Source organism: Rhinoraja longicauda, chromosome 7 (assembly GCF_053455715.1).
Source record: "Rhinoraja longicauda isolate Sanriku21f chromosome 7, sRhiLon1.1, whole genome shotgun sequence".
Lineage (NCBI taxonomy): Eukaryota > Metazoa > Chordata > Chondrichthyes > Rajiformes > Arhynchobatidae > Rhinoraja > Rhinoraja longicauda.
The window spans coordinates 51,498,873-51,520,551 of NC_135959.1; the positions used below are offsets into that span (position 1 = coordinate 51,498,873).

A 21,679-nucleotide genomic window follows, 5' to 3' on the forward strand; every position below is an offset into this window, starting at 1 on the left:
AGAGCTAATTGTCCTGACCTCTCAGCCTACCTCATTACGGCCCTTGCACTTTTTCTTTTTGCACTTTCTCTGTAACTGTAATGCTGTAGCACTGTAATATTATATTCTGCTCTCAGGTATTTTCTCTAGAATATCAGTTGTACTTGTGTATGGCTTGATTGTACTCATGCATAGCATGATTAAACTGAATAGCACACAACCACATTTTTCCACTGTATCTCTGTACACGTGACAGTAATAAAATAAAATGAATTAATAAATAAAAAGTAACATTCCTTTCCCTTTGCCTCCTACTTCTTTCCCTTTGAAATCAGTGTGGTCTCAGATGCTGGACTCAGGTACAAGACCCGAGGGACAAATGCCCTTGTGCAATTATCAGGGCACTTTAGGATTGCTGAGGCATGCTTTTGGATTTCATGTTAAATTTGTGGAAACCAGAGACTTAATATGATTTTAAGCAACTAAACACTGACAGTTCTAGTCCGTTATCTCCATTTCACTCTTTATATGTGCAGCCTGGCCTTTTGATTTTTTCTGGTATTTTTTCATTCCAATTCCAAGTATGTGTGGGATTTTGTAACAGTTCAAATTCCTGTTATTAATTCCACGGGATAATCTGAACAATTGGAATTCATTTTTTTTTTTTAGATGCATTAGTTAAATCCAAAGTAGAAGTTAGAAGGAAGATAATTAAATTCTTTGTGTAATTCATTGGTGTTTAATGTGCCTTAGGGTGTCAGTTACTAAATGCTATCTATTTATGATCAGTTGCAGGCATAATCCAAAACGTCTATTTACTGACATGGTTTTTTCATAATTTAAGTGACAAATAAATTCATAAATATAGTTCATGACATTCTGATCCATTATCATATTATTTATCATTTAAATTCTGTTATATATTCAGAGGTTGAGTTCCATAATAACCATTCAGTTGATTTTATTTCTCTCCACTGAGAAGAATCTCCAGTGACACCTATTCAAAATGAATATTCTGAAAATGCCTTTAAATTCCAGACCTTTGTGAAATTAATATCTACTATTCTGTTGAATACTGAATCGATCTTCTTTGCCTTCCTCACAAGTAATCCCAATCATTTTGGAAGTGCATGCCCTATAAATAATTAACCATGTTTCATTAGTACTATCATCAAGATTAAGTTAGACAAAAGCACTTCCTTTTTGTTGAACATCCGATACCTTTAATAAATTTATCATTTTGGCTTTCCATGGTTCATAGGCAAGGTAAATTACACGATCAAGCACGATGTGCTACAATTTTCACTTCCACTGTTTTTCACTGTTGAAGTACATGGTTAGTGATCAACAATTAATCTAATATTAAGCAATATCAGAGAAGGTGTGCTAGTTAACATCAGACTATGCAGAAAGGTTGGGGTTTGAGCTGCAGAGAGTAGGGTAATAATGTGGTCAAAGTATATCTGAACTACCTTAAATATAAAACTAATCATGAGTTATGATTTAGGTTTATGTTTAACATAGAAGCTAGAACATTGAACATAGAACAGTACAGCACAAGAGCAGGCCCTTCAGCCCACAATGTCTGTGCCAAACATGATGCCAAGACTATCTCTTATCTACTTGAACATAATCCATATCCCCCCATTCCTTACATATCTATTTGCATATCCAAAAGTCTCCTAAATCCCCCTATCATATCTACCTCAAAAACCAACTTTGCCCCTATTATCTCAAAACAATGGCATCTAATTATAGACAATAGACAATAGGTGCAGGAGTAGGCCATTCAGCCCTTCGAGCCAGCACCGCCATTCAATGCGATCATGGCTGATCACTCTCAATCAGTACCCCGTTCCTGCCTTCTCCCCATACCCCCTCACTCCGCTATCCTTAAGAGCTCTATCCAGCTCTCTCTTGAAAGCATCCAACGAACTGGCCTCCACTGCCTTCTGAGGCAGAGAATTCCACACCTTCACCACTCTCTGACTGAAAAAGTTCTTCCTCATCTCCGTTCTAAATAGCCTACCCCTTATTCTTAAATTGTTTTTTCCATCCTGAGGAAAAAGGCCACGACTGTCTCTCACAATTTTATATGCTGTCGTTTAGTTTAATTTAGAGATACAGTGTGGAAACAACCCCTTTGGCCCACTAAGTCCATGCCTAGGGACAATTTACACATATACCAAGTATACAAACTCAAGCCAATTAACCTACAAAATTGTACATCTTTGGTGTGTGTGAGGAAACTGATCTTGGCGAAAACCCACACAGGTCATGGGGAGAACGTACAAACTCTGTACAGACAGCACCCATAGTTGGGACTGAACCCGGGTCTCTAGCGCTGCAAGCACTGTAAGGCAGCAACTCTACCGCTGTGCCACCATGCCAGCCTATCAGGTCTCCACGCAACCTCTGGTGTGCCAGAGAAAACAATCCAAGTCTGTCCAACCTCTCCCTGTATCTAATACCCCCTAATCCAAAAATCACTGGTTATCCTCCCTTTCCAAAGCCTCCACATTCTTCCTGTAATGGGAAGATCAGACTGCAAGCAGTACTCCAAATACGGCCAAACCAAAGGTGCTATAAAGCTATATTGTGAATTTGTATAGCCCTGAACTATGAAAGCAAGCATACCGTATGCCTTCTTTACCACTCTATCTAGTTGTGTTGCTATTTTCAGGGAGTTATGGACTTGAACCATTGGATTAAGCTTAAACTGGATGTAGGACACTTGCACCTGATCAGTTAGACGCAAACGTTGCTCATATTGGGCACTGTACTTCACTGAGTTTGGACTGCAATTGCAAAAGACTGTTGCGTGCATTTGACTGGTGGATAATCCAAGGCAGCTTCGTGCAAAGAGAAGTTTCGTACCTGGGTTACTGCACCAGAGACCACAGAACTCAGCTGGTGCTGAGAAGCGAGGGCAAGGAGTGATTACAGGGGATAGACACAAAAAGCTGGACTAACTCAGCGGGACAGGCAGCATCTCTGGAGAGAAAAAATGGGTGACATTTTGGGTTGACACTCTTCTGAGATGGGTGATTATCAGAGTGAGCAGGAGCAATGCAATGTAGCTGGGCAGTGTAGTCCAGTACCTTTGCAAGGATGAATAATGAACATTACCTTTCAAAATGCTAGACCAAATGATTCCCCATATGCCAGAAAAGTATAGATGTGGATAGACACACCTTTGGAAGAAAGATCTCAATCCAAAACATCAAATATTCCTTTTCTCCAGAGATGGTGCCTGACCCATTGAGTTCTCCAGCATTTTGTATCTACCTTCAGTGCAAACCAGCATCTGCAGTTCCTTCGTATACGTGTAGATATGGCTTCGAGCAATAACCACTTTATCATCGAAAGTATGGTTGTCTGAAGAAGAGTCCTGACACAAAAGATTGCCTATCCATGTTCTTCTGGGATGCTACGTGACCCTCAATTGGATCTGAATTTGGCTGCACAGTCGTGAGTGTATAGGGCATAGTCGAGGACTGAGAATGTATCCTTGTGGGCCACTGGTGATGAGAATTATTATAGAAGAGGTGTCGTCACCTATCCATTCTGATAGTTGACCTTGGGTCAGAAAGTTGAGGATACAGTGGCAGATGGCAGTGCTTATTTCTAGATCCATTAGCTTGGAGATGTGTATGGATCTCGTCAAAAAACCCATTAAAGTAAATAAATGAGTCTCTTTATGCAACGACAAGGCTTGCATTCATAGCTGCCATTAAAAATGATCTCCGTTAATCCATGTACGCATTTATCACGTGTAATTTTTCCATCAGCAGAGAATATGACTGCAAGGTGTGCCTTCATCTCTCCGTTCACAGGGAACACAGAACCCCAGAGAAGGGAAGTGTAGGAAGGAGCTGCAGATGCTGATTTAAACCAAAGATAGACACAAAAAGCTGATGACTTGACCCGAAACATCACCCATTCCTTCTATCCAAAGATGCTGCCTGTCCCACTGAGTTACTCCAGCTTTTTGTGTCTATCTCCAGCCCCCAGCCAATTTGCATCTAATGTGAGAGGGGTTGCACTGGAGATAAGAAGAGTTTCTAATTGCCTGGGCTTCAGAAATGGGATCTTGATAGGAGTGGTCTAACAGCCACTTGGTTGGCAGAATCCCAACTTACCTCATCAAATTGCCTCCAACACTCACCTGCTTCAACTCTGAGTGAAAAGGTGAACGTGCACGTTATGAAAACCTTCAATGTTCTTGACTTGAACGTTTGAATTCATGTCATTAATTTCTCACAAGGCCTTCACCCATCTCATAAAATGTGCAGCAACAGGACGACAGTGACTCATTCTTAAGAAGGCACCATTACATACTTTGTAACATTCATCAATCACATATACATGCTGAGGTAGGGTCAGTGAAACAGTTATATTTTGATATGTCTCATATATCACAACGAGCAAATATAAACAGCACTAACTATACCAAAAGGAGCAGGGACCCTCCATATCAAAAGGAGCAGACCCTCCAACCTTTGCTATTGCATGTCACAATTTTGTTGAGCTTTTTAAAACAACATTAGGGAGGCATGCAGCAATGATTTAAAACTGAAAAATGATGCATTATCATTTTTATGCCTTGCTTCTTTCTAATATATGCATTCCACCCCCAGCACTGCAAAGTTTTATGGAGCACACAGTAAACCATCAGTAATGGGATGCCACAGTGATACAGCTGGGAGAGCTGCTGCCTCACAGCACCCAGGTTCGATCCTGACCCCAGGTGCTGTCTGTGTGGAGTTTGCATGTTCTCCCTGTGATGATGTGGGTTTCTTCCTGATGCTCCAGTTTGTTCTCACATCCCAACAACGTGCAGATTTGTAGGTTAATTGGTCTCTGTAGAAGAAAATAATTTCTCATAAGGGAGTGGATGGGAAAGTGGGATCTCATAGAACTAGTGTGAATGGGTGATCGATGATCAGCATGGACTCGATGGGCTGAAAGGCCTGTTTCAATGCAGTATCTCTAAATTAAATAAAACTAACTGCCACGTATTCTTTAGATATGGTGCCCAGAATTGCTCACTATATTCCAAATGCGGCCTTACCAGCGCCTTATAGAGACAGCTGCAGTAAAATACAATGGAATATACAGCGTCAGATTCAATTGTCCATACCTCCATTCATGGATGTGTTTCAGGAAGCTTGAGAACTTATGCATCCAGAATTAAGTTCAAAGTTAAACTAAATCTTCAAGAACAATTAGTGTGGCTAAATTGCCAATCTACCTCTCTTAAGTAGATTTTCCAATCTTATCTGATGTGCTCACATTAAATCCAGACCTCAGCGGGTGTGGATCTGATGCAATACCTTTTAATGAGTAAACCAATGGCCATTGGAAAAAACACTCAGACATTAAACAGCCCTCCTCCCTACACCCCGCAACCCTGCAGAATATAAAAGAAGAAATATAAAGAAGGAAACAAAGCAGAATTGAATCATATCAGTCATTCACTAATTCATTAATATGCCCAGCCTTGACTTCTTCTGGCATCTTTGATGGTTATATGAGGGGTGGGAGCAGGTGCCTATTTATGACATTGCTTCATTTCTATATTGAGCCCATTTCAAAATGTTGCTGCAGTGCATATTGTGGACAACTGATGTACCTCATTCTGCATTTTCAGGATATATAGAATATGTAGGTATATAGAACATAGAATAGTACAACACAGGATCAGGCCCTTCGGCCCACAATATCTGTGCCGAACATTATGCCAAGACCAACTCGTATGTGCCTGCATGTACATGTAATTCATATCTCGCCATTCCCTGCTTATCCATATGCCTGTATTAAAATCTCTCAAATGCCACTATCGTATCTGCCTCCACCTCTGCCCCTAGCATTGCGTTCCAGGTACTCATCACCTTCTGAGTAAAAAAACTTGGCCTGTAAATCTCCTTTAAACCTTAACCTTCTCTGGACTATAACTTTTAAAGTTACAGTTAGGGTAGCACAGTGGCACAGCGGTAGAGTTGCTGCCTTACAGCACCAGAGACTAGGGTTCAATCCTGACCATGAGTGCTGTCCGTGCGGAGTTTGTACGTTCCCCCTGTGACCACATGGGTTTTTTCCTGGTGCTCTGGTTTCTTCTCACATTCCAAAGACATGTAGGTTTGTAGGTTAATTGGCTTCTGTAAATTGTCCCCTGTGTGTAGGATGCGAAAGTGGGATAACAAGGAGCTAGCATGCAGGTGATCGATGGTCAGTGTGGACCCTAGGCCGAAGGACCTTTTTCCCTGTTGTATCTCTAAACTAAACTAAAAGTTGTCTATCTATAGAATTCTCTGAACAATGCTGTGATGTTCAAATCTTGGCAAAAACAGCGTGACATTGGATTTGTGCCTACTTAAGGAGCTAAACGTTACAAAGTGCTTGGGATATGTATTCTCCGCAATGTACAGATGGTCTTCCTACTACTGTAATAGTTAAGTGACTTGATATCCCACAAAAAAATGCAATTCCATTTCCTTTAGAAAATGAATTTCCAGACTCAGACTCACTTCTGTTTGTCATTTGGATTATGGCTATTGAAAGAATTTTCAGCAATGACTCAGAAAAGCTAGCGTTGACTGAAAAGACATTTGGCTACCTGCTCTCAATGCTCAATTTAAAACCTCACCATGAACTAAAGACTGTAAGAGATTGGCTTTTAGCCAATATTCCACCAAAGCAAATTGTAAATTTAATTTGCACCCAGACAGATGAAAAAAGCAACATTAAACATAAGAATATTATTAAGTATATGGAAATTGTATTAAGCACTGTGGACTCTGATTATCCCAGCTACTCTAGGGACAGCAATTCAGTTCAAGTAATTGAGTTGGCTAACCGGAAGTCAATAATTAAATACTGTAGTTAAATTGTTTGATTGACATAAAAGTGATTCTCAGAATGCTCCTCTCAGATAATTGGAAACCTGATAATTGGAATTGTACTGAATATCGGTTACACCCTTGGGCTAAGATTTCAGTTGAATTACGTTAAATGTTGTATGTGAGATTAAATCTAGAGTTTCGGATTGTAGTGAAAAATGCTAGGAACATGAAATATGTCTTATTTTGCTTAGTATAGAAATTTGAGCTATTGGCCAAGCAGGATGTTGCCAGGACTCGAGGGCCTGAGCTATAGGGAGACGTTAAGCAGGCTAGGACTTTATTCCTTGAATCACAGGAGGATGAGGGGTGATCTTATGCAGGTGTATAAGATCATGTGAGGATTCGATAGGGTAAATACACAGCGTCTCTTACCCAGAGTAAGTAACTCAAGAACCAGAGGACACAGGTTTAAGGTGAGAAGGGGAACGATTTAATAGGAATATGCGGGGCAACATTTTCATACAAAGGGTGGGAACTGCAGACTTTTCTGTAGGTGGGGTGGGACCTGCCAGATGGGATGGCCATGGAGGTAATTTAAGAGGCGATGCGCTCCTTCCACCACTGACAGAGTGTTCCTGTGTGATTCTGATGCAGAGTCTCAAGGTTCCCAATACTATTCCGAATGTTGCTTCTCTACTCTCAGAAATCAAGGGCCAGAGTGGTGAGATGTTCCTTTATTTCCAATGTAGCTTTGAACAGTTTAGTTTAGTTTTGTTTAGAGATACAGCATGGCCCTTTGGCCCATGCTTATCATTGATCACTCATTCACACTAGTTCTATGTTAACCCACTTTCTCATCCCCTCTCTACACACTGGGTGCAACTTACAGAGCTCTACAAACCCACACGTCTTTGGGATGTGGGAGGAAACTGGAGCACATGGAGGAAACCTCAGTGGTCACGAAGAATGAGCAAACTTCACACAGACAGCACCTGGGGTCAAGACTGAACCTGGGTCACTGGTGCTGTGAGGCAGCAGCTCTATCAGCTGCGCCACTGCCTTGAATCATTTCTTTCGTCCACTTGGTAATCTATTCAGCGACAAAGTTGAGACCTGTGTGGCTGTTTTGGAAATCTAATGTTGAGAATGCAAACGATGTGACCAAACTGAGCTAACTTAGTGCAATTAGAACCTCACTGTTGGTGATTGTTTGGACGATACAGGCCCTACACATTAGGGACAATTTACAAAGGCCAATTAACCTACAAATCTGCACATCTTTTGAACATGGGAGGAAACCCGAGTACCCGGACAAAATTAATGCTGACAGCATGGAAGAGGACTGTTGAAGGGAATGTTCATTCCCATTTATTTTTCCGGGGAATTTGGAGGGGTTTGCAGAGATAACATTCATGGAATCTTTCCAGTGCCCATTGTTTGTAGTCCTGATCTAGAAGCACTGAGAGTGAAAGGATATTGGTACCCAGTAAGGTTTTGTGTCAGATCTGATGTGCTGATCTGCAAAAAGCCTTTTCTTGAATGGACCAATGCTGGTGCATTGAATCTGATTGTGCTGAGGGGTGCTTCTGAGAAGTTGAAGTGTCCACATTAACTTATAATATTGGTTCATCTGTGGTGCATCGGTAGTGGGTTGCTGGAAGACCTTTGCCTTGTGGATGCTGAGCATAAGATCCGCACCTTCATTTGCATGCATCAATGTTCGATAATTTACAGTAAATAAAGGTTCAGGTTAAATTGATTTGGCATTTTTATTGCAAAGCAAAGTCAAAAGTAAATATCTTGATCAATAAGTTTCATAAATTCCATTAAAGTTTAGCTTGTGTCAAAATAAACCATACTAAATTTACATCGAATCAGAGTAAAGCAGACGCAGTCATCTCAAAGTGGAGATGATTGCTTAAATTTTCAGGTATCATAATTTTATTTTGCTTGGGACTTGATCCCTGAGGGTGCCATAATACCTCATCCAACATCACTACTGAGGTTCAGGTGATCTGGATACAGGTGTGCATGGTTCTAGGATCTGAATATCTACTCATTCACACAAATGAATCTCCAATGCACAACCACTTTATTTGTGGTCCATGCTGGGTAAAGAAATTCATGCAAAGGATGAAGCTGTTCTCTTCACTCCCATTTCACTTTCCTGAGGTTTACTAAACTGCTAATTGCCAGTAATCCATAAGCAATCAGTTCTTCAGTGCAAGTTACAGATAATAGTGGGTGGCTGAGTTAAATAAGAACATCAAGCTTAAGTAGCTATTACTGTCAAACCAACAGGGCACATTTGGGAACACCAAAGTTGGGATAATAGAAATAGAGAAAAGCAATTCAAAAAGTAGAAAAGACAAGGGAAGAGAACAAAATCTGACTTTTAAACAATGGTCCTTCCTGCCTTATTAGATAATATTTCATTGTGCTGGTAAATTATCAATGCAAGTATGGGCTGTATTTGCGACTTGTTAATGGATATTTATCTCTAACCCAAATTAATATGATTCGTTTTATATTTTGTTGTTGTTGGCAGCTACCATATTGATTCTTTGTTGCTGCATAGAATATCATTTACCAATGCTAACCTAACAGCAGTAAATATTTTTATATGAAATGTACAATAATGATAGGTTTTAAAAGCTTATGCCTTCCATGAATGCATTATAATTACACTATCAGATTAACCATAAATGTTACGATTTATTTGTTTCAAGATATAATATATTATTTTTGTCCAGAATACAAACTCCAGTTGGACTGGATTGATGACCATCAATTTAAAACCATTTTAATTGCAATTATGCTTATTGATTTGGTTAATACAATGAAAAAATAACGCTCAAAAGAGTAACATAATGTGACATTAACATATCCACCACTAATAAAATATGCAGTCTAACCATAAAACATCTGTGTTAAACCTCTGATTAAAGGCTTTATTACTATATATGTCTATAATGAACAGCCTAAAAAAGATTGAATCTGAACATACTTTTATAATACAATTTCTAATTTACCGTATATAGAGTACCAGGTTTGCATTGTCAGCATTTAACAGAATGTATGAAACGTACAGATCAAGATGTTTGGTTTTAGGCTTTGCATCAGAAAACAAATACCATATCATGGTATTTGTATTCTGATATGATATGGTATGGTATATATGATATGGTATTTCCTATGATATGGTATTTTTGATATGGTATTTTTATGATATGGTATTTTTATTCTGATGCAAAGCCTAAAACCAAACATCTTGATCTGCAAATTTCATACATTATGTTAAATGCTAACAATTCCTGTGCCAAATAAAGCGTACTTTAAAATTAAATTTAAAAGCTTTGCCTTGGATAAAAACATAAAACAATAACCTGCAAGCAGAGAAGACTTGGATTTTTAAATATTATACAATCTTTTTTTCATGATTTCTTCTTAATTTTTTAACTGCAAATCAATATATTTCAAAACAAAATTATATATTCAAGTTACATGAACTGCTTTCAAAAAGATTGCAATGGTTAATTACCTTCTCAATGTCCTATATCTGAGGAATGCAAGTGGTAGACTGTAGATGTTAAACGCAGCCGAGAAATTCATTATTCAATATTTAAAATACAGTATCCTTCAGGTGTCAATGAAACTAAGGTTTCTGACATCATGTTTAATGTGATGCTGATAGTTCAAGCACAGGGTTAAAGGTTAAGTCGTAGGGAAGCTCCTCTCATCCTGCATGTGTCAGCATCTCTGTTTACTTGCTGTGTCCTGAGGCAGACAGTGACAGTGTTTGCTTTGACAGGCCTGGCATCGCATCCTCATTTTAATCAGGTGGCAACAGAACCAATTTCACCTGGGACGGGCAAACGCTGGTTCTGCAATTGTAGCATTTATTTAACTATTCTTCAATGACATTTTGCTCATATTTGATTACGGCACAAGAATACACACACACACACACACACACACACACACACACACACACACAGATATATATATATACATATTTATCGTAAATATTTGTAACTGTGCCAAACAATTGAATATTGAACAACCAGAGGGAACAGCCACAGAATGAAAGGAAAGTACCTTTAGAATAAGGAGATGAGGAGAAATTTATTTTGCCAGAGGGTGGTAAATCTGCAGAATTCATTGCCACAGACTGCTGTAGCAAGGAACAAAAGCTTTTCACTGTACCTTGGTACACGTGATAATAAACTAAACTCAAACTGTGGAGGCCAAGTGGTCGGGCATGTTTAAAACAGAGATTGGTAGATTCTTGATTAGTAAAGGTGTCAAAGGTTACGGGGAGAAGGTAGAAGAATAGGGTTGAGAGGGGAAAATAGATCGGCCATGATTGAATGGCAGAGTAGACTTGACGGACTGAATGGCCTAACTCTGCTCGCATGTGTTATGCCCTTATGGCCTTAACAACTTAGAAACTATTGCTAATGAATGAATCAATAATATAACATGTCTCTTTCTTTGACAACAGATCTTTCATTGCATAATTTTCTCCGAAAACGATTTTTATTTTGCCAAGTTAGATCATATGTTAAAAGTGAGCAAATTTCTCCTCCCAATGAAAAGGTGAACATTTAAACTTGAACCAAACAATTTAATCTATTGGCTCAAACGGCAAGGCTGTCGACTCACTGTGAATGAAGGACGTACCTCTCACATATCCCAAAGCATTGTGGAAGCACCAAATGTACAGAGAAAGCAAAAGTAACAAAAACTGCAGGTTGCAAAAAGATAAATGACCTTATTGCTTATTGCATGGATTTTTTTAACATATTGCTCGACCTTGTTGCGGTAATAATATTGACTTTGTCTTGGCCAAATAAGCTATATAGCAATGATTCTTCATCTTTCTAGGATACCCTTTCTTACATATTATCTTGACAGCGTACATTTCTTGTATGCAATAATTCAATTAATTGCTCTTGATGGAAAATAACAACAAAAAAACATTGTCTCCATGTATAGCTGCTGATGCAAAGCGATCTGTAAATTAATGGGTCATTCCCTTGATAATTTCCCTTCCTTCTGAACTTTGACTAAATGCTGGCAGCCAGCATAATGAAGGAAAGACAAAGTTTTGCTGGCTGTTCGATATAAAAATGCTGACATTTACCTTTGTGAATGGTGATATCTTCAAGGTTCGCTTGTGAATGCAGGACTCACAAATCTACTGTCTGCATTCCACAGCTGATTTTTTTGTTGTTCCTTCTCCTTGAACAGTCCAGCTACGGAGCAACGAAATCGCTGGCTTTTTAACGCTGGGAAATCTGTTCTTGAATCTTGCACCAGATGTGACCTGCTATAGTTGTGAGCAAGTAAAATTAAAAATAAGGTGAATTATAGATTTTTAATTTTTTTAAATATTTATGGTATGTTTTAATTATTTTAAATGTTTTAGATTAATCTTATTTTTAATTTAATATCGCTTATTACATTTTAATTGCTTATTAAACCTTGACAGTTGGTCACTTGAAATCCTGAGGTTTGTTCCTTCAGATGACATTCCACAGAGAAAATGATCAATCTCCGTACTGTTCATACCCACTGCAGATCTGGGAAGAGATAGAATCGTAGAGTCATGCAGCATGGAAACAGGCCCTTCAGCCCAATTTAACAACGCCAACCAAAATGCCCCATCTACAATAGTCCCACCTGCCTGCGTTTGGTCCATATCCCTCCAAACCTTTCCTATCCATGTCCTTGTCCAAATGTCTTTTAAATGCTGTTTTAATATCTGCCTCAATTACTTCCTCTGGTAACTCATTCCCAATACCTGTTATCCTCTGTGTGAAAAGGTTGCCCCTCAGGTTCCTATCAAATCTTTCCCATCTCACCTGAAACATATCATCTGGTTCTCGATCCCCTACTCTGGGTAAAAGACTCTGTGCATCTACCCTATCTATTCCCCTCATGCCTTTATACACCTCAATATGATCAACCCTCATCTTCCTGCACTCCAAGGAATAAAATCCTAGCCTACCCAATCTCCCTCTGTAGCTCAGGCCTTCAAATCCTGGCAATATCCTTGTGAAAGGAGAAGACGATGACACTGATCGAAAATCCATCAGTGTCAAACTCTCTGCTTGAACTAGTTAGTTAGTTTAGTTTATTGTCACATGTACCGAAGTACAGTGAAAAGCTGTTGTTGCATGCTAACCAGCCATTGTAAAGAAAATACATGATCACAGCCGAGCCATGCACAGTGTGCAGATACATGACAAGGGAATAACGTTTAGTGCAAGATACAGCCAGTAAAGTCCGATCAAAGATAGTCTGAGGGTCTCCAATGAGGTAGATAGTAGTTCAGGACTGCTCTCTAGTTGCGATAGGATAGTTCAGTTGCCTGATAACAACTGGGAAGAAACTGTCCCTGAATCTGGAAATATGTATTTTCACACTTCTATACCTTTTGCCTGATGGAAGAGGGAAGAAGAGGGAGTAGCCAGGATGCAACTCGTTCTTGATTATGTTGCTGGCCTTGCCAAAGCAGCGTGAGGTATAAATAGAGTCAATGCAAGGGAGGTTGGTTTGTGTGATGGTCTGGGCTGGATGGAGCTGTTCCCAAACCAATCTGTGGTGCATCCCAATAAAATGCTTTCCATGGTGCCTGTAGAAGTTGGTGAGAATCGTTGCGGAGCTGCTGTACTTCCTAAACCTTCTGAGGAAGTAGAGGCATTGGTGTACTTTGGCATTGGTGTGCTTTCTTGGCCGTTGCTTCAGTATGGGTGGTTCAGGAGAAGCTGTTGGTGATATTTACTCGGATTTTGAAATTTTCAATCACCTCTACTTCGGCGCCGTCAATGCAAACTGGGGTAGATGTACCGCTTCGCTTCCTGAAGTCGATCACTTCAGGGCAGCCACAGTGGCGCAGTGGTAAAGTTGTTGCCTTACAGCACTTGCATCGCCGGAGACCGGGTTTCGATCCCGACTATGGGTGCTGTCTGTACGGAGTTTGTACGTTCTCCCCATGACCGCGTGGGTTTTCTCTGAAATCTTCGATTTCCTCCCACACTCCAAAGACATTCAGGTATGTAGGTTAATTGGCTTGATGTTTGTGTAAATTGTCCCGTGTGCGTAGGATAGTGTTAATGTGCGGGGATCGCTGGTCGGTACGGACTCGGTGGGACGAAGGGCCTGTTTCCGCGCTGTATCTCTAAACTAAACTAAATTAAACATAAGCTTCCTATACATTAAGCACTTCCATACATTAGATGCAGACCATGGAGTACGCAACACTCTTCTACACCAATCTGCTTCCTCTGTGAATTCCATTTCGGCCTAGCAGAAAAAATGTCTGAAGAAGGGTTCTGACCCAAAACGTCACCTATCTATGTTCTCCAGGGATACTGCCTGACCCACTGAGTTACTCCAGCACTTTGTGCCTTTTTTTGGCATAACAGAATATTGCCAAGGAATGTCCTTTGTGCAAACTTCTTCATGCAAACTGATTCCACCACATGTGATGGTTTCTGCCTCAGCTTGATAGAATATGGGGAGTTGGGGCCAGTACCAAACTGCCACATGTCCTCTTTTTAATTAAGGATCCAAATATATAGGAAAACACAGAGAAAGAAAAATCGCAGAAGATTAATCAGATATAGGGGAGCCTGGTTGGCTCAGAGGCCAAGAACTCCTACAGCTTTTTCAGAGGTAGCATTAAACAAAATGACTTCAGACAGTCATTACTGCAACATTCACCTCATAATCACCAATAGACAATTCTGACTGTCCGCAAGGTGTCAATGAAGAGATGAATGAGATGATTATCATTGAATCATTGAAATCCCGCCTGACCTAATTCCAACAATTTGTGTTTATTTATATCCAATTTCTAGTTATGGCAACATCTCTGGAGAACATGAATAGGCGACGTTTTGGATCAGGACCTTTCTTCAGACTGTCGCCTTTCCATGTTCTCCAGAGAGACTACCTGACCCACTGAGTTGCTCCAGCACTTTGTGTCTTTTGCGGTAAACCAGGTTCTGCAGTCCCATGTGTCTGCATCTTCCTGTTACGCCAGAGCTTTCCTTGAGTTGAATCACTGCACAGCCAGCAGCCAAATCCGAAGCAATTTATCCATAGCAAGAAAGAGCTTTAATTTACATAGAGCTTTTTGCAACCTTGGCTATTGAAGTGCGATTGAAGTGTGCTAATTGGGATAAAGTAGGGAACAGCCTCGCAATTCAATGCAAAGACCCACAAACAATAACAAGATAAATGAGAAAATAACCAATTCTAGTTCAGGGAAAACAGGAAAGCGACAATGCTCATTATTCTTTGAATAATGCCTCAGGATCTTTTACCTGAGAGAAGAGACTGGACTTCAGTTGTTTTGAAATATGGTACCTCTGTTAATTCATGAGTTTTCTTTGCTACGTTCAGGTCTCTGGAGTGAAGGCAAGTGTACAACATTGAGATGTAATGCTGAGGCTCTATCAGGCGCTGGTGAGGCTACATTTGGAATATTGTGAGCCATTCTGGGCACCATATCTGAGGAAGGATGTGCTGGCTCTGGAGAGTGTCCAGAGGAGGTTCACAAGAATGATCCCAGGAATTAATAGATTAACCTATGATGTGCATTTGTCGGAACTGGGCCTGTACTCGCTGGAGCTTAGAAGAATGAGGGGGACCTCATTGAAATATACAGAATAGTGAAAGGCTTGGATGGAGTGGATGTGGAGAGGATGTTTCCACGAGTGGGAGAATCTAGGACAAGAGGTCATATCCTCAGAATTAAAGGATGTTCTTTTAGGAAGGAGATGAGGAGAAATTTCTTTAGTCAGAGGGTGGTGAATCTGTGGAATTCTTTGCCACAGAAAGCTGTGGTGGCCAAGTCAGTGGATATCTTTAATGCAGAGATAGATAGATTCTTGATTAGTACAGTTCTCAGAGGTTATGGGGAGAAGGCAGGAGAATGAGGTTAGGAGGGAGAGATAGATCAGCCATGATTGAATGGTGTAGACCTGATGGGCCGAATGGCCTAATTCTACTCCTATCCCTTATCACATGAACTGAGGGGTGAATTGGCTTCTCAGCTCAGGAAGAGATGGTATTGTGTCTGGGATCAGCAGTGAGTCCAAGGGTGGATAAGTGGCCACATGCACCAGAATCTAATCACCAGTATATTCCGTGTTCAGAGTGGCACAGTGGCGCACAGGTACAGTTGCTGCCTTACACTGCCAGAGACCCGAGTTCAATGCTGACTACTGGTGCTGTCTGCACAGAGTTTGGGCATTCACCCTGTGACCACGTGAGTTTTCTCCAGGTGCTCCAGTTTCCTCCCACATTCTAGACATGTACAGGTTTGTAGGTGAATTGTAAATTGTAAATTCTTCCTAGCGTGTAGGATTGGTGTACGGGGTGAATGCTGGTTGGTGCGGACTCATTGGACCGAAGACCCTATTTCCACACTACATCAGTGAAATCTGAAGTCTGAAGTTGTAAGTTGCAGGTGGGATAGTCATGAACACACAGACCCACATTCTGCATCTGGTCTTTGGTGCTCTAAGGAACCATTGGCAAACCTTTAGCCAACTAGGACCATTATGGAATCAACATTTTTAACCCTCAATTTAACAGTTGATAAGCACAACATTTTTCTGACTGTCATTCAACTGCTTACATGTATTTCAGCACATATATTGTGTGTCAAAGGGCCTGTTCTTGTGCCGTACTGCTCTATGGCACTGTTTATATGTCACTGATATTGAATCCTAGATCATGTATGCCCTTCCAGGCACTTGTAACATGCATGAGCAGAACTGGTTGCTAACTTCTAAGAGCGTCGGATAAATTTCCTCACTTTTTTCCTCAGACAGTGAGAGTCCTGTTGCAAGTGTGCTCTTCAGAAATCGTAGGATAGGTTTTGCATCATTTTCCAATGGTTTGAATATGAGCAGGGTGTGCATTTTAAATTTATGTTATTCAGTTGCCAACTGAAAGTAAGAGGAAAATTTAATGCTCCAAGCTCTTTCATTCGGTTGGGATATCCTGATTTGCGGGGTCAGTTTCTATGGACAATATGGTTCCATTTCAATGATTTAAAGTATTTATAATATGTCATTTTGAAATGGGAGGATCGCTCTTACATGGAAAGAAATGCAAAAGGATTGAACACACCCTTCTGTATATTATCAAATAGTCCAGCTCTGATATAGCACAGGATAGTTTAAGACAAAATGCTCTTTAGACTTTACTTTAGACTTTAGAAATACAGTGAGGAAACAGGTCCTTAGGCCCACTGATTCCACGCCGACCAGCAATCACTCTGTGCACTAGCACTATCCAACACTCTAGGGACAATTTTACAATTTTACCAATGCCAATTAACCTACAAACCTGTAGGTCTTTGGACTGTGGGAAGAAACAGGAGCACCCAGAGAAAACCTACGCACTCACAAGGAGAACGTACAAACTCGGTACAGACAGCAACCGTAGTCAGGATCTAACCCGGGTGTCTGGTGCTATAAGGCAGCAACTCTACCGCTGCGCCACCGTGCCACACACAGTTTCTGGGATTTAGTCCCAGCGACCCAGCAGAGGGGGATTTAAAAAACAAAATTCATAATGGTCTTTTACATCGGAGGGGAAAGTAATGTTGGTGGGTTAGAGTCATCAAGTCATACTGTGTGGAAACAGGCCATTCGGCGCATTTTGTTCACACCAAAGTACGTGTTCCATCTACACTAGTCCCACCTGTCTGTGTTTGGCCCATATCCCTCTATACCTATGTGTCGGAAGGAACTGCAGATGCTGGTTTAAACCAAAGATTGACACAAAAAGCTGGAGTAACTCAACGGGACAGACAGCATCTCTGGAGAGAAGCTGTGTCCAGAGGTGCTGCCTGTCCCGCTGAGTTACTCCAGCTTTTTGTGTCCCTCTAAACCTATGCTATCCATGTACCAGTCTAATTGTACCTTAAACATTGGGTTTCCTGATGTGCACTGTTCTCTTTTGTGTCTCACCATATTTGTACCGCAGAAGATTACTCTATAGTGATATTGAATCAGGTCCGCCTGATAGCGCCGATTTTATACTTGTATTTTCCTGCATAGGTCAGGGGCTGCAAAGAATTTATCTGCAGAATCCAGAAGTCCAAGTGCAAGCCTGTGTGTCACATGGCACATCAATTTACAAACCTTAATAATGCACTTACAAATAAAAATGACAGTTAATTAAAATGTTGATTGCAATGATTTTCAATTCTATTCTATAATTTCATATTTTCTTTAAACCCTGTCTTTGCAAAACAAGAAAAAAATGGTTCAGAAACTCTCTTGCTTTCGAGATTCCTTCCACCATCACTATTGGGAAATTAATGATCGACTGACATCTATTTAAATGCAAAACCAATATAAGTAACTTATTAATTTTGATCCTTTAAAACTGATGTACAATGTTGGCATAAGCATGATTACTATAGTTTCATATTTTGTCAATGAATGGGATAATTAACCATTGGGTGTTGTTCATTTCTGTTGTGTTTTTTTTAACCCACAACGATTTCAGATGAAAACCTTGTGCTTTTGTGCACATTATTTAATCCTTGTATGTATGCGGGCTCACACGTCCCTGCAAACAATTAAATCACCCTGACTCACTCTGGGACAGCAGACCTGCAAGTGTTATGTGAGCAGTTCTCCTCCCCAGCTAAGTATTATTGACAAATCCATCAAAGCCTGTGATGCATTGGCTTCCACCTTACCCCAGCGGGACACCAGGGCAACTGTGACATGCTGTCACCGTGGTAACTATTGCTGAAGTGAGCAGCCTGTTGGGGAGATGACCTCTGTTGGCAACATGCCTGGAGGTGTTTTATTCGTGAGGCCACCATGTCACCAGGGCCCAAAGGAGTGGCCCAGGCACCCCGCAATTGATCTCCTCAGCTTCAAAGATATTGATCGCCCCAATTTGCAAGAATTTATTATATTGATACTGAGCTGATTAACATTTCATGCCAGAATTGTTCAATGTGTGCTTGTAACAGCTTTTAATGATTAATTGACTTTTATGATTCCATCTCGGTGTTGTCAGCTGTAAACTGTGGGCAGATTCATTCCCAAACTGCCTGTCCCGTGACATGCAGAGAATGATTGAATGCCTCGGAACCTATTGGTTTTACTGTCTATTTTTTTTTATGAAAGATAAACAGTAACAAGGAATTGATGTTTGGCTCAGAGTTTAATCTAGAACAATACTTCAAATTTGTATCATAGCAGGATTTAATAAACGAGTTACCACATTCTAAGAGTTTAAACGTTTAATCAGGGTTTCGCTCGCAGAGTAGAATAAACAACCTTTAAAATGAAGGTGAAAATAATTTATTGAAAAAGGTATGTGATTCACAAAAAATGGCATCAGCATAACAAGGTTTAGTCCAAACCTTAAGGTCAAATAAATCCTCAAATACACTGATGTTTTCTGCAGTAAGATGCTAAATAGCTTCCACTATTGCCAAAGTGAGGCCAAGTGCAAATTGGAGGATTGCACCTCATCACTTGCCAGATTTATGACCTTGGACAGTGTATATGCACTTATTCCTTCCCTCCCTTCCCCTTCTGCCTACATTTCTTCCTCTAGCTCCACAATTTTCAACTCTTCAATCCTTTTGTCTCACACCTTCTATCTTTTCATCTCTTGCCTTTGTCCGACCATCTGCCTATCAAAAAACCACCTCATCTGCATCAACCTTTCTCCCCACACCCCACAATCAGTCTGAAAAAGGATCCTGACCCAAAACGTTGCCTTTCCATGTTCTCCGGAGATACTGCCAGACACATTGAGTTACTCCAGCACATTGTGTCATTTTATGCACTTTCTCAATCACTGTTTTAAATTGGACTTTGAAGGGGACATTTGTAAGAGCTAAGACTATGGGGTTGACAACCATGTTGGTTTTTTTTAATTGCCTTCTGTGGATTTAGCAGTAAACTTGGATTCTGTGACACTCATTGAATCAGGTGGCAGAAAGCGTCCCTACAGAAATGTTCCTTTCCAAGAATGATCCCAGGAATGATTGGGTTAACATATGATCAGCGTCAGATGGCACTAAGACTGTAGTCACTGGAGGATGAGGGGGGACTTCATTAAAACACTGCATTGTGAAAGGCCTGGATAGAGTGGATGTGGAGAGGATGTTTCCACTAGTGGGAGAGTCTAGAACCAGAGGCCATAGCCTCAGAATAAGAGGATGTACCTTTAGGAAGGAGATGAGGAGGAATTTCTTTAGTCAGAGGGTGGTGAATATGTGGAATCCATTGCCACAGAGGTTGTGGAGGCCAAATCAATGGAGATTGATAGATTCTTAATAAGCACGGGTATCATGGGTTGTGGGGAGAAGGCAGGAGAATGGGATTGAGAGGGAAAGATAGATCAGCCATGATTGAAAGGCGGAGTAGACTCGATGGGCCGAATGGCTCAATTCTGCTCCTATCACTTATGAACTTATGAACATATTACATGTACACACAAAACCTCTAGCTTTGAACCACATTTATGGATTACTATATTGTGGCATTTCAGAAGAGACCTGCCTTTCGCATTTCCACATGAAGGTCACTTAGATCTGTGCAATAAAATACTTCCAGCAACTTGCATGAAACTAATGGCAGAAGTCAGACACAAAGTGTTGGAGTAATTCAGCGGGCCAGGCAGCATCTCTGGAGAAAAAGAATGGGTGACTTTTCAGGTCAGCACCCTCCCTCAGACTGAAAGTAGAGGGGTGGGAACTGGAGGTAAGAAAAGGCCAGAACAAAGCAGGGGTGGCAACAGATGACCAAGGAAGGGTGGAGCCCATAATGGCAAATTGTTGGTTGGGGAAGAGGTGATAACAAAGGGATACAAGGGTGAGAACAGTGGAACTAGTAGGACAACTAGGGTGAGCGTGGGGTGGGGATGGGGGGGGGGGGGGGGGGGGTGGAGAGTGGGAATGCAAGGGTTACTTGAAATTAGAGAAATCAACATTCATACTGCTGGGTTGTAAGCTGCCCAAATGAAATATGAGGCGCTGTTCCTTCAATTTGCATGTGGCCTCACTCTGTCAGTGCAGGAGGCCCTGGACAGATAGATCAGTATGTGAATGAGAAGGGGAGTTAAAATGTTTAGCAAAAGTGAAATATGAGGTGCTTGTTGCAGTTCATTCTTGCTTTCAGCAAGTGAACTGTGCCAAGATTAACCTCCTGGTCTTTTTCTCTACAGACAGCCACCAGCGAGAGTGCAGAAACATTCCCATCTGGCAAACTCCAAGTGATTATAGTTAGAGCCATATTTTTCTGTGGAAATGTTCAATCCTGTCAAAAGGACACGACTCCATCAATGTGCAACAAGATAGTTCATTAGTTTAGTTTAGTACAGTTTCGTTTAGAGATACAGCGTGGAAACAGGCACTTCGGCCCATCGATTCCTCACCAATCAGTGATCACCCGTTCACGCTGTCCTACACTGTGAGGACAGTGTGTAGGACAGTGTGAACGGGTGATCGCTGATCCTAATCCTAGACTCTCCCACTAGTGGATATGAAAGAAATGCACCAAAGTACAAGAATGGACAAAAGCTCATGGCAAATAGTTATACAATGCTTCTGTCTGTTTTGGTCTTGACCTCTAAATATCTATTTTGAGGTCACTTGGAAAATTAAACCAAAGGAGCTTCTAACACCGAGGATGATCGCAAACTGTTTGAGTAACTCAGCGGGTCGGGCAGCATCTTTGAGGGGTTACTCCTGCATTTTCTGTCTATCTTCGGTGTATACCAACATCTGCAGTTCCTTGCTACATATTTTGTCGAGCTTTTAACAACCATTGGTTAGACATTTTTATGGGCTT

At 40.8% G+C, this 21,679-nt stretch overlaps 2 protein-coding genes and 1 long non-coding RNA gene across 4 annotated transcripts in view; 1 reads left to right on the top strand and 2 right to left on the bottom strand.

Annotated features, from left to right (window-relative positions):
- mrps9 (mitochondrial ribosomal protein S9) overlaps positions 1-21,679 on the bottom strand; it is a 179,251-nt gene that overhangs the window by 107,407 nt on the left and 50,165 nt on the right. The window lies entirely within an intron of this gene.
- Positions 1-21,679, top strand: part of LOC144595284 (uncharacterized) — a 100,724-nt gene that overhangs the window by 50,125 nt on the left and 28,920 nt on the right. The window lies entirely within an intron of this gene.
- The window catches only part of pou3f3b (POU class 3 homeobox 3b), a 67,224-nt gene continuing 47,456 nt past the window's right edge, over positions 1,912-21,679 (bottom strand). Inside the window, exons 3-5 of the mRNA XM_078402586.1 lie at positions 12,291-12,409; positions 11,971-12,156; positions 1,912-4,842 (exon numbers count right to left, since the gene is read on the bottom strand). The gene's annotated coding sequence lies outside the window, so the exon portion shown is untranslated. The remainder of the gene's footprint in view (positions 4,843-11,970; positions 12,157-12,290; positions 12,410-21,679) is intronic.